The sequence below is a fragment of the Felis catus genome, chromosome B1 (assembly GCF_018350175.1).
Source record: "Felis catus isolate Fca126 chromosome B1, F.catus_Fca126_mat1.0, whole genome shotgun sequence".
Classification (NCBI taxonomy): Eukaryota; Metazoa; Chordata; class Mammalia; order Carnivora; family Felidae; genus Felis; species Felis catus.
Window position 1 is genome coordinate 68976792 of NC_058371.1, and position 14116 is coordinate 68990907.

Below are 14116 nucleotides of genomic sequence, written 5' to 3' on the forward strand. Positions count from 1 at the left end.
TTCGTGTACTTAGCAGTCATCCAGTATTCCAACTGTGTTCTAGCCAGTAGCATTGAAGTGTGTGTTGAATAAGACACACTTTGGAGTACTGCTTAAAATTGTGATCTGTCTATAAGCATTCTGCCTCTACCCCCCATTTCTTCAAATCCCACTAAAATGACAACAAAGAAACAAAAACGGTAAAGAGGAGGGAAAAACAGAGAATTACAGATTGCAACAAGTGTTTGGCCAAGGATAAGTGTTTGGAAGATAGAAAGTAGATGAAGGAATAGTAATTAATTGAGCAGAGAGGAAGAATTCAAAACCTAAGAATGAAGGGGAGGGCCAGTTCCCCTCAGAGACTGTAAATCCTCAACATTTGGAACCTGCCAGGTCACTGAAGGGGAAATCAGATGCAGACTCAAAATAGGAGGGATAGGTGAAAGTCTACATATGAAATAGTTAGACCCCAGTTTCCTTTCTAAAATGACCCTGCCCAGCCAGACAACTTTTGCTCAGTGGATCAGAAAAGGTGCATTAAGGAAATGCTCAGTTCCCAGAGAAATAGAAGAATGACAGAAAAAAAAAAAAAAAAAAAAAAAAAAAAAAGCTCTCCAGACATTTACAGTTGGGGTAGCTCAGTAAAATGCTAGTTCATTACTACAGCATCTACTTGTGAATTTCCCAAATTAGTACTCACACAGGGAATTTCTAATGAAATGTTTACTTTTTTTTTTCTTTTTAAGGTTTATTTATTTTTGAGAGAGAGCACAGCAGGGGAGGGGCGGGTTGGGGCAGGGACAGAGGATCCAAGGCAGGCTCCATGCTAATAGCAGGGAGCTTGATGTGGGGCTCAAACTCATGAACCACGAGATCATGACCTGAGCCTACATCAGATGCTCAGCCAACTGAACCACCCAGGTGCCCCTCTAATACAATTTTTAGAGTCTCGTTCTTAAATATGAATAGCAACCCAAGAATCACAACATTTGATGAATATCTCCAACATGGTAAGAAAAGCATGAAGAAAGTAAAAGCAGGGCACCTACCAGGTGGCTAAATTGGTTGAGTGTCTGACCCTTGATTTTGGCTCAGGTCATGATCTCATGGTTCATGGGATTGAGCCCCATGTCTGGCTCTTCACTGACAGCAGGGAGCCTGCTTGAGATTCTCTCTTTCTCTATCTCTCTCTCTCTCTCTGCCCATCCCCTGCTCATTCACTCTCTCTTTCAAAAATAAATAAACTTGAAAAAAAAAAAAAAAAGATCAGACAAAACACAGGGGAACAAATTACCTAAGAAATAATAGAAGAAAACTTCCCAGATAGGGCCCACCCAGAACAACACACTTTTTAAAAAACCCACTTCAAAGTATAGCATCATTACATTTCAGAACACCTTGGATAAGGAAATGAATTATAAAACTTTTCAGAGAAAAGCTGATCACAAAAAATGGAATGATTCAAATAGCATTGGAATTGCTACTAACCACTCTTGATGGCAGAAGACAATAAAGCACTACCTTAACAATTCAGAGGAAAAAACTGTTTTCGGCCTGGAATCCTTCACAAAACTAAACTGGAAATCAAGTAATGTAGAATATACAAAATTTTCATATATACAAGGTCTCAAACATTATACCTCCGTTCTTTCTTAAGAAGCTGGAAGATGTATTTTAGCAAAACAGGGGATTAAAATATGAAAATGGAAGATACAGGAGAAGATCCTAGAAAGAAAAGCAGCAGGGAAAGTTGTGGCAGGAAGGAATGTCCCAGGACCTCTGAAAAACAACCAGGCCAGAGACGAGGAGGATGGTAGAGGGCTCTAGGAATAGCTGAGATAAATGGAATAGAAGTGTTTGAGCATACAGAACATAGTATAAATAAGTATATGGCAGAGATACTGGAACAAGGAGGAAAAACTAACAATAGGTAGATGGAAAACCATACAAAAGATAAAATGAGGCAATTACTAACTTCAGAAAAAGGAAAAGCTTATACAGAAATAGAGGTGTGATTGCAATGCATTACTTGGCTCAGTGAACAATATTTATACAGTTTCAATGATGTAATGCTGACTATTGATTTAACAAAAAATTATATATAACACTAATCAAACTCAACACCCAAAAACCAAATAATCCGGTGAAGAAATGGGCAAAAGACATGAATAGACACTTCTCCAAAGAAGACATCCAGATAGCCAACCGACACATAAAAAAATGCTCAACATCACTCATCATCAGGGAAATACAAATCAGAACCACAATGAGATACCACCTTACACCTGTCAGAATGGCTAACATTAACAACTCAGGCAACAACAGATGTTGGTGAGGATGCAGAGAAAGAGGATCTCTTTTGCATTGTTGGTGGGAATGCAAGCTGGTGCACCAACTCTGGAAAACAGTATGGGGATTCCTCAAAAAACTAAAAATAGAACTACCCTATGACCCAGCAATTGCACTACTAGGCATTTATCCAAGGGATACAGGTGTGCTGTTTCGAAGGAACACATGCACCCCCATGTTTATAGCAGCACTATCAACAATAGCCAAAGTATGGAAAGAGCCCAGATGTCCATCGATGGATGAATAGATAAAGAAGAGATGGTATATATATACAATGGAGTATTACTTGGCAATCAAAAAGAATGAAATCTTGCCATTTGCAACTACGTGGATGGAACTGGAGGGTATTATGCTGGGCGAAATTAGTCAGTCAGAGAAAGACAAAAATCCTATGACTTCACTCATATGAGGACTTTAAGAGACAAAACAGATGAACATAAGGGAAGGGAAACAAAAATAATATAAAAACAGGGAAGGGGACAAAACAGAAGAGACTCATAAATATGGAGAACAAACAGAGGGTTACTGGAGGGGTTGTGGGAGGGGAGATGGGCTAAATGGGTAAGGGGCACTAAGGAATCTACTCCTGAAATCATTGTTGCACTATATGCTAACTAATTTGGATGTGAATTTTAAAAAATAAAAAATGAAATTAAAAAAATTATATATAACGATATTGGAGCATAGCAGAAGAAAAGTGGAGTTGGGAAGTGATATTCCAGTATTTATTCACAATGGCAGGAAGTCAACAGGCAAATCAAGAAAATAGTGATATAAGCATATAAAGATATGGAGGAAAATTATCAGTGAAACTAACTAGGAAAGTTGAGGGTGTTGACCTGAAGGGCTGGGAATGGGTGTGGAGAAGGGTGGGGTAGAAGACTGCTGGTTTTTATCATAAGCTTTACAGTACTATTTGACTTTTAAAACGATATATATGAATGTACTTGTGTGTGTATGTGCTTTTTCCTTTGACAAAAATAATTTATTTTTGTGGTGCCCGGCTGGCTCAGTTGGTAGAGCATGAGACTCTTGAGCTAGCATTTGTGAGTTTGAGTCCCACATTGAGTGTGGAGATTAGTTAAAAGTAAACTCTTTAAAAGAATAGTTTATTTTTTATGTTTATTTATTTTTTGAGAGAGAGCAAGTTAGGGAGGGCAGAGAGAGGGGAGAGAAATCCCAAGTAGACTCTGTGCTGTCAGTGCAGAGCCCAGTGTGGGGCTCAAACTCACAAACCATGAGATCATGACCTGAGCCAAAACCAAGAGTCAGACGCTTAACTGACTGAGCCACCCAGACACCCCCCAAAATAGTTTTTTAAGTAGATTTACCTGTGGACATTGTTAAAAGTCTTATTTTGGGGCTTGATCCTATGAGATTCCAATCCAGTAAATCTTCAGTGTAACTCAGGAATCTGAACTTTTAACTAGAACCTCAAGAAATTTGGATGCAGATGGTTCATGGGTGATACTTTGAGAAATATCACCCATATCCCCTAAATTATATAGGATGTATTGTAAGAATGTGCAGTTTTTTCTGGAAGAAGTCCATAATTTTCTGATTTTCTTTGATTTCTCAACCCCTCCAAAAGTTTAAAAATTGCTATTCTATGTCTGCCTTCTTTCTCCCAAGAATAATTGAGATTCCATTAATTAAGATCGAAAGATAGCTAATTATTGTTGTAGTGAATGAAACACTTCATAAAACTCATTACATAATCACATGTATTGAAATCACCGGCAAAATTCTTAGTCAATTGCTTAGTATATTACCAAGGTAAAAACCAGAGCATTACTACTGCAGTGTATTGAATATAAATCTAGTAGCTTAAAAAAGTTAATGTGTATCCATTGGCACCTACCAGTAGTGTTGACCAAGTCTATAGTTAAATTTATTCAGCTGAAAAAAAATGTTCATATATGGTCATTTAGTGTTATCTTTTTTTTTTTTAATTTTTTTTTCAACGTTCATTTTATTTTTGGGACAGAGAGAGACAGAGCATGAACGGGGGAGGGGCAGAGAGAGAGAGGGAGACACAGAATCGGAAACAGGCTCCAGGCTCCAAGCCATCAGCCCAGAGCCTGACGCGGGGCTCGAACTCACGGACCGCGAGATCGTGACCTGGCTGAAGTCGGACGCTTAACTGACTGCGCCACCCAGGCGCCCCAAGTGTTATCTTTAACAGTAAAATAGTGCCACATAGTGCTAGAGTCCAACTAGAAAACTTAATGCAGGTATTCTGACAATTCATACTTTTATTTAACAAATTTAGTAATTTTATGGTGAAATCCAGCCTTTCTCAAACTTAAGCTTTCAGCCTATAAAACATTACAAGAGTTAATGAGATGTGATTTGGATTAAACTAGACAGCAAAATGTGATTTCAGATTAATTGCTAGAAGGAATTAAATTTTATTTTATGTTTTTCTTTAAACTTTATACCTTAAGTTAGAGAAACGAATTTTTTAATTTTAGTGACTATAAAAGGTATGAAACATTTTATTTATTTTTTACATTTATTTATTTTTGAGAGAGAGAGAGACAGAGCGTGAGCAGGGGAGGGGCAGAAAGAGAGGGAAACACAGAATCAGAAGCAGGCTCCAGGCTCCGAGCTGTCAGCACAGAGCTCGAATGGGGATTCCAACTCACAAACCATGAGATCATGACCTGAGCCAAAGTCAGACGCTTAACTGACTGAGCCACCCAGGCGCTCCAGGTATGAAACATTTTAAAAGATAAATCACATAGACCAGCACAAATCAGTAACTAACAAGTTAATATTAGTTGTATGAATAATAACATACAACATGGCTATTATTAGTTATTTAAGCTGATTATGCACCAATTTGCATATCAAGTGCCCCTTTTTCATATATTAAGTCATCTCTGATATCCTTAAATGTGACACACCATTTCTTTTTTTTTTTTTTAATGTTTATTTATTTTTGAGAGAGAAAGAGAGAGAAACAGAGTATGAGCAGGAGAAGGGCAGAGAGAGACACACAGAACCCAAAGCAGCCTCCAGGTTCTGAGCTGTCAGCACAGTGCCGAAGGTGAAGTCACGGGTCACGAGATCATGACCTGAACTGAAGTTGACGCTTAACCGACTGAGCTACCCAGGCGTCCCGACACACCATTCCTTAAAAATAATAGCAAGGTCAGGGGCACCTGGGTGGCTCAGTCCATTCAGGGCCTCACTATTGATTTCAGCTCAGGTCATGATCTCATGATGGGTGAGATTGTGGCCCAAGTTGGGCTCCACGCTGACAGTGCTGATCCTGCTTGGGATTCTCTCTTTCTCTCTCTCTCTCTCTCTCTCTGTGCCTCCCTCCACCCTATAAATAAATAAATAAATAAATAAATAAATAAATAAATAAATAAATAAATGAATGAATGAATGAATGAATGAATGAATGAATAAATAAAATAGCAAGGCCATTCATACCACTTTCTGTGTCCCAGACTTTGTTCTATGCATTTTCCTTGTATTATCTCATTTAACTCTGGCAACCCATGAGGTGTGGGGAAATAGGTTCTACTTACATAAATGGGTTAAAAAAAAGCTTAGGGCAGAAAGCCACCACCACAGGGTGAAAACACCCGAGGTTAGCTAGCCAGATACTGTACTGTAATGGGATCACGAGTAACTTGTTATATCACCTGCAGGAAATCGCTTTCCATCTGAAGCCAATAATCTATTGTACTTTGATCACAAACTCCACTCCCTGCCCCCCCAGCCTTTGCTACTCACACACAAGTTAATGATTACTCTATGATTGTTTTCTTCACATTCACCACGTGTGTGAGATCTTGTTTTCTTCACGTTCACCACGTGGGTAATATCTTGTGAGCTCAGTAAATATGGAGACAAAAACGCTGTTCGGGTCTTTGTCTCCTCCCAGACTTAACCCTCTCTTGTATACAATTCTGCGTCCACTCTCTTGCTGGACAAGAGAGAACTCCAGACTTCTAGTCTGTGACAACAAGGGAAGTATTATTATTATTCCTATTTTACGTAAGAAAACTGATACACAAAGCTATGTAGCTATACACAACCAGTAAACAGCTGAGCTGTAAACGGAACTCATCAGTTTGGTATTGGAATCTGTCCTCTTAACTGCTCTGCTATACTCCCACAAGGCAAATTATTGTAGAACAATCACATAAACAATTACATCAATATATAGTAACTTCTCATGTAGATTTTTAAAAGATGTATTTTAAAAGAAAAATATCACTATAAAATTTGTTTTCATTGTTTTCGCAGAACAACTGGGAACTGACATCTTGTGGAAACCTCATGTTTCGGGGAACACATTTTCTGAAATGAAGGCCTAAAGAATGGTTTGAAATTTTCATTTCTGTTGTTCCTTTTTTGGTATGGGTCTTTCTGTCAGCTTCTTCTAAATTTACTTGACTCCCCTCAGTTTCTTCTCTTTCAAGACTTAGTAAGAAGACACCTTCATGCAACCCTCTGGCTACCAAAATGCTTGCTTAACAAGCCTGCATTTCCCATTCCTCCTTCCCACAATTAAATGCTTATTCTTTGAGCTACACTTCTTCATTATTTTCTAATCAAGGTGTAAGTGAGAGCTAAATATAACTCCATTTCATTTTTTGGGAAAAAAGTTGCTAAACCATATTACATCAGTGTAAAAAAAAACATATATCATATTAAATCTAAGTGTTCTAATAAAGTGACAGCTTTTAATAGCCAAAAATTTTGGGGTGCCTGAGTGGCTCAGTTGGCTAAGTGTCTGACCCTTGATTTTAGCTGAGGCCATGATCTCACAGTTTCAGGGGTTTGAGCCCTGCATCAGGCTCTGTGCAGGCAGCACAGAGCCTGCTTGGGATTCTCTCTCTCTCCCTCTCTCCCTGCCCCTCCCCCACTCACTCTGTCTCTCTCAAAATTAATAAATAAACTCAAAAAAAGTAGCCAGAAATTTTTCATCATGCTTTGATATCCCTGAACTAATATTTCTACTTCAATTCTCCCACGTGATTTTATCTTAATGTATAACAACCTTTATACTTGAAAATCTTTGATTATTCAATTGTTATACTCCATAAAAAATATGGGTTAATTAAGGCTCTAAATGTTAAAATACTCTATCAGTGTAATTATTAGTAGTATGAAATTTATCAATATAACATAAATTTGTCATTCTTAAACATAAAAAATTAAATTGTGTTGTAAATGCTTTTCTCGGTGACAAATGGAGCTGGATTCAATTTTATTCACTCCTCCGGATGAAGATTATTCATTGTAAGAATGAGACAGGTTCAACATTCATTTATGCTTTTTGTTTGTTTTTATAGTCATAAATGCTGAGAAACTTTATTAAATATAAATAAGGAGATGAGAATGCAAGAAAGTTTGCACAGCATTATAATTTTTTCCATCTAAGTTATATTTTAAAAATCACTGTGTTCTGGGGGCATCTGGGTGGCTTAGTCAGTTAAGCGTCCAACTCTTGATTTCGGCTCAGGTCATGTCTCTTTTGCACGGTTTGTGGGATGGATCCCCGTGTTAGACTCTGAGCTGATAGCCTGGAGCCCACTTGGGATTCTCTCTCTCCTCTCTCTCTGCCCCTCCTCCACTCATGCTCCTTCCCTCTCTCTCTCTCTCTCTATCTCTCAAAATAAATAAACCTAGAAAAAAATTTCTGTGTTCTATCATCATAAATTAGACTGGTGTCCAATAATGTGAAAAACTATTGGAAGTTAGCATTAAGTCTCAATTGTTTTTTTTTTTTAATATTTATTTGTTTATTTTGAGAGAGAGTGTGTGAGCAGAGGAGGGGCAGAGAGAGAGAGTGAGAGAGAGAATCCCAAATAGGCCCCGTGCTATCAGCATGGAGCCCAACATGGGGCTCAGTCCCATGAACTATGAGCCCAAATCAAAAGTTGGACACTCAACTAACTGAGCCACCCAGGCTCCACCAAGCCTCAACTGTTTTTAATGGGCTTTCTATTCTCTTCTATTTGTTTTCCCCCTTTCCAGTTAATTATCATACTCTGTAATTATTAAAGATTTAGAGGATATTTTGATATCTATCAAGGGCCAGTCCCTCAATCTCAAAATTATTTTGGCTAGTATTTACCTTTCTCAAAGGTTTTTATGATCAAACTTGTCAAGTTTTAAAATCCTGGGTTAGTATGTTTATTGAAGTGTACTGAATTTTAAATTAATTTGGGCATATTTGATATAGCTCCAATACTGTCTGCTCATTCAAGATCTTACCAAGTCTCTCTGTTTATGCAAGCCTTGTTTCATGTCCCACAGTAAAGTTTTCTAGTTTTCTTTTCATGAGTTTCACATTTCTTTAGAATTTAAGATAACACATATATTTTGATCACTTTAAATGCATTTTTCTTTCTGTGTCCTTCCTCTCTTCTTTCTTTCCTTTTTCTTTTTCTCTTGCTATAATCTCTTACAAATAGATTGTAAATTCTCACAGGATTGGGAATGGACTGCCCTTATAACCTCCTAAGTGATTAAAGCTATGCTAGAATGGTTGCTAAGAAATACTTGTTGAATAAATAAATGAATGAAAGGCTTGATTCATAAACTAGAAATGCAACAGGAAGAATCTAGGGGATATTCCAGGAAAGGCCTCAAAAGAATTATAATTCCTTAAAATGGATGACAAATTATGGCTTGGTTATACTACAGAACAGACTTGACAGGCTGTTCTATAAATACACATATAACATATATGTAACTTTAAAAAAATGTTTATATTTTGAGAGAGAGAGAGAGAGAGTGAGACAGAGCGTGAGCAGGGGAGGGGCAGAGAGAGAGGGAGGGAGACACAGAATCCAAAGCAGGCTCCAGGCTCTGAGCTGTCAGCACAGAGCTTGACGCAGGTCTCGAACTCACGAACAATGAGATCATGACCTGAGCTGAAGTCAGATGCTTAACTGACTGAGCCACCCAGGCACCCCTATACACACACATACACATAGACACACACACTTTTTTGTTTTTAATTAAAGAGACAAAATGACCTGGATATTAAATTCTCCTCCTGTAGAGTCACTCAGAGATCCAGAGGAGGTAAATATTTCTGATTTCCTCAGACTTTGAGAACAATGCTAAAGTTTTTCTACCTGTGAGTTTTCCTGAAATATTATTTTCATTGCATATCAAGGGTAATTTAAACTTTTCTTTTAAAAAGAGTTTCTGCTGCCTCAACATCAAAGATATAATTGGTCATTTAAGTAAGGAACATGTTACACCCACAGACTAAGCAGTATCAGAGGTGGAGAAGGGATTTTTGAGGGGAGCCCTTCTGTACATTTTGTCCATCACTTCAACCACTCACATTTAGTCTGTTTCCCGGAAGATTATCATCATTGCAGACTGCTCCCATCCTCCTGTGTCTACCTACCACCTTGTAGACACGGCCATGGAGGTCAGTAGCCATTGCTGTGGGCTAGGAAAAGTGTGTGCAGCCTCTGTACTCTGTGGGTGGGGCGGTGGGTGGTGGGTGGTGGGGGGAGACATACATGTTTGAGGCACTAGAGAGGTTGCACCGGCAGAGGAGAGACCCTCTCTGTTCTGGAGTTCGAAATTGAAAGTGGAAGAAGATTTCTTAGGCAGCAGGAATGTGACAGGAAGTTCCCCTGACCTGAGACTCCTGCCACAGCTTAATGAATAGAGCCTGGGAATGTGGAGAAAGAACTGATCATTTTTGCAGCTTCACCTGCAGGCTTCCCTGTTGTCATGTGGCCTCAAGTGAGGCTGAGGAGCCACCAGAAAACATTAGAAGCTTTAATCCAGAGAAGCCTGAGGAGAACCCTGCTCTTCCTCAGGAGAGGGATGTCCTTTAAAATGACAGCTGTTGTTCTTACTCTGTAGGACTTCAGACCCTTCCTTCCCCTGGCTTTCTGTGCAGTGGCAGGAGCAAAGAGGTGGTCTCAGAATTTCTAGAAAGGCCTCAGTCCTTCCTACCCCACAACATGCACAGCCTTACTAACATTATCTACCCTGAAACCATCAGGATTAATCACATTATCCCTTTATCCCGGTTTACATCATCACTTCGAGAAGCCAGTGGATTCCCAGGTCACCTCCTTTACTCCAATCCCCATACAGCTCTTAATCTCATTCTCCTCCCTTCTCCCACCCTCCCCTACTCACAAAATGCATCCCCTGTGCTCACTATAATGCCTAATCTGTCAGCAGCAAAATTCCTACATATTCTCTGCCTGTCCTGTGAAGGTCCCCTTTCATTGTCCTGCTCCAGCTGAATTCTGAACCTCTCCAGGAGATGAACCCTTCCCTTGTAGCCCTCTCTAGTGGTGGTCCTTATCTCCATCACATCCTACATGCCCCTGGCCTAGAGACAGAGTGAGGGTGCTCCTTGCTTCCCCCAAATCTCCAGCTTTGAATCTCATGTCATTAGATATACCACCTACTGTCCCTTATTGTCACTTGCTCTTATTTCTCAGAGATTAGCAGTTGACTCGTGGTCACTTTCTCCAGTAGTACTCCTAACATAATTCTAAGTAATTTCAATATCCATTTGGTCAGCTTTCAAATATCCTGGCTTTAGTTCCTTAACCTCTTCTTCCTATACTTTTGCCTTTCACCCTTTACCAATCGCTCACTATGAAACCATACCATAGACATTATCTGTAACAGTAACTCCTTCCTACTCTCAACACCAAGTGTCCCTCTAGTACCACCACTACTCCCTCTAGGACCCTGACTCCAACAGCCCTGTCATTCTGCTGAGATCTACAGTCCCTTGACTCTACCACCATTCGCTTATGGGTTATGTCTCATTCTCCTTGGATCCTCTCATTCCTCATCACTTACCATTAAATGCCTCGGTCAGTAATTAGAATCACTCCCTTGCAGAGAGTTCTAATTACTTACTAAAATCCGTCCTCCTTTCTTCCAAAATGATAGAACTGTAGCTAAGCACAGAGCTGACCATACACACTGCATTTCCCAGGCTTCCTTGCATTTAACCACAGCCATGGAACTAAAATTTTGCTGATGGAACATGAGCCTAAGTAGCGTGTGGTACCTGTAGGCTAGTTCCCTAAAACAAAAGCAATGCTTCCTCCTCGCATTTTCTTTGCCCCTCCTGATAACCGGTAGATGTGCCTGCTATCCAGTCTCTACTCTATAGCTTCAGCCTGGATCTCTTCTAAGAAATCCAAATTCATATAGCCAGCTCTTTGACATAACCATCTGAATGCCTCACAAGCACCTCAACTTGATCATGTCCATAATTTGATACCTGACCTCCTTCCAAATCTGCTTCTCTTTAGACTTCTCCATCTTATTTGATGGCAACTCCATCTTTCCAGTTGTTGAGGTCAAAAATCTTAGAATCATTCTAGACTCTTTCTCTCCACTCCAAATAGAATCTGTCAGCAGAACCCACAGTCTGGTCATTTATCCCCACATATACTGTTGTCATCTTGATTCAATCTATTGTCATCTCTTGTCTCTTACCATAGCCTCCCAGCTGATCTCTAACCCACTCCTTTGTTCTTATTATAACAGCTAAAATGATCTTTTTAAAAATGTAGGTCACATCAGGTCATTCCACTGCTCAGAATATCCCAGTGATTTCCCTATTTCCTTACAGTCAAAGGTGAAGTTAATAAAATGGCCTTTAAGACCTTACATGTGCCGCTCTGACACTTCTCTGACATTTCTCCCAATATTCTACCTCCTTGCTTATTCTACTCAGGCCAGGGTGGTCCTCTTTCTGTTTCTATAACATACCTTCTCTCAACTCACCTTAGCATTTGGTATTTTGCCTGGGATGTTCCTCCCATGATATTAGCATGGCTCACTCCTTCACCTCCTTCAGGTTTTTACCTTTTCAGTGAATCCTTTCCAAGCCACTCTCTTTAAAATTACATTTCTCTAGAAGTAAGATTGATGGGTCAAAGAGCATAAGGGGCACCTGGGTAGCTCAGTTGGTTAAGTGACTGACTCTTGATTTTGGCTCATAATCTCACAGTTTGTGAGATCAAGTCCACATCAGGCTCTGCACGGACAGTGCAGAGCCTGCTTGGGATTCTCTCTTACTCTCTCTCTCTGTCCCTCCCCCACTCACTCTGTCTCAAAATAAATAAATAAACTTTAAAAAGAGCATAAGCATTTGTGTTTTGATATTAAAATATTACCGAATTACTTTCACCAGTTATATACGAATATACAAGTTTCCCGTAACCTGGTCAATTGAGGCTTGAATTGAGTCTCAATTGAGTTTTGAATTTTTGACAATCACAAAGCAGTGTAGTTTTAATTTTTATTTCTTCTCTTATGAGGGAATTTAAATATCAATTTAAGAGCACTTTGTATTTCCATTTCTGGAAACTGGAAGCTCATATCATTTTTCCACTTTTCTAAGGATGTTGGTCTCATTTATTTGTAGAAGCTCTTTGTACATCATGGAAACAAATACCTAGTTTGTCATATCTGTTGGAATAAAAATTTCCCGGTTTGTCATTGGTCTTTGACTTCATTTATGGTGGTGGGCAGAATTTTTAAAAATTGAAAATCTAATTCATTAATGTTTCCTTTTTTGGGCTCTGAGTATAGTGGCATACCATAAAAGAACATACAATATCTCCCACCTGCGATAATTTTTTTAGTCATACTTTTATCCCCCCTAACATTTAAATCTTTTATCCATCTGGAATTCATTTTGATACAGGATGTGAGATATATTTCCAATTTTATTGTTTTTCCAGATAGCCACCTATTTTGTCCCAACACCATTTATTAAATGCTCTATTTTCTCCATTGACATAAAATGCCACTCAGGAGATTCTTAGGCAAACTTTAATGGCTGTGAGCTTAGGTTGATGTAACAACGTGTTTTCTCTTTGTGAAACCTCTGCTGGCAGGCAGAGACCTCAAACTTGCCATGAAAGCTGCAAACAGGTCAAACCTGTAATATGCTGAAAACCCACACCCAGTAAATGCATACATAATGTCTTCAAATTGGAGCTTGAAATGTTGTGAGCACATGATTCTCATATCGTTAGTTCCTCCATCCCACACACATTCTCTCCAATAATGTCAAAAGATGGCAGGAAATAGTCACATGATTTTTGGCTGTTTTTTTTAATATGTGAGGAAAACCAGAATATTTGCAAATCGCTTTGAACTATGGAGAAGAAAACTGCTATTGTAACCCTCATGTTAACCTTTTATACATCAAGCATGTTGTTGTAACATCAGCATTCTGGGGTGAATGAAGTTTTATTTTGATTAGTATAAATTTATCTCTCTGTGTTCAACTAGCTATGAAACCAGGTCACTGGGTATGGATTATGAGGGCCGAAATTTTGAGAAATGGAATGAAACTTTTCAGAATTGATGATGTCATATTAGACCATTAAAGCTGTTTCACCTGGTATCTATTATGATGTTTTTTGAACTAGAACACACATTTATTGTTCAGTGATAATCATATTGATAATGCTGACACAGATATACTGCAAAACACGGCCAAAACTTTTGAATTAAGTTCTTGAATCATCAAAAATAATTATGAGAAATATAATTTAAGTTTCAGGGCACCAGGGTGGCTCAGTCGGTTAAGTGTCCAACTTTGGTTCAAGTCATGATCTCATGGTTCATGAATTTGAGCCCTGCATCGGGCTCTCTGCCTGTGCTCTCAATCTCTCTCTCTCTCTCTCTCTCTCTCTCTCTCTCTCTCTCTCTCTCTCTCTGTCTCTATGAAAAATAAATAAACATTAAAAAAAATAAGAATATAAGTTTCAAGACTATTTGGATGTGTTCCTTA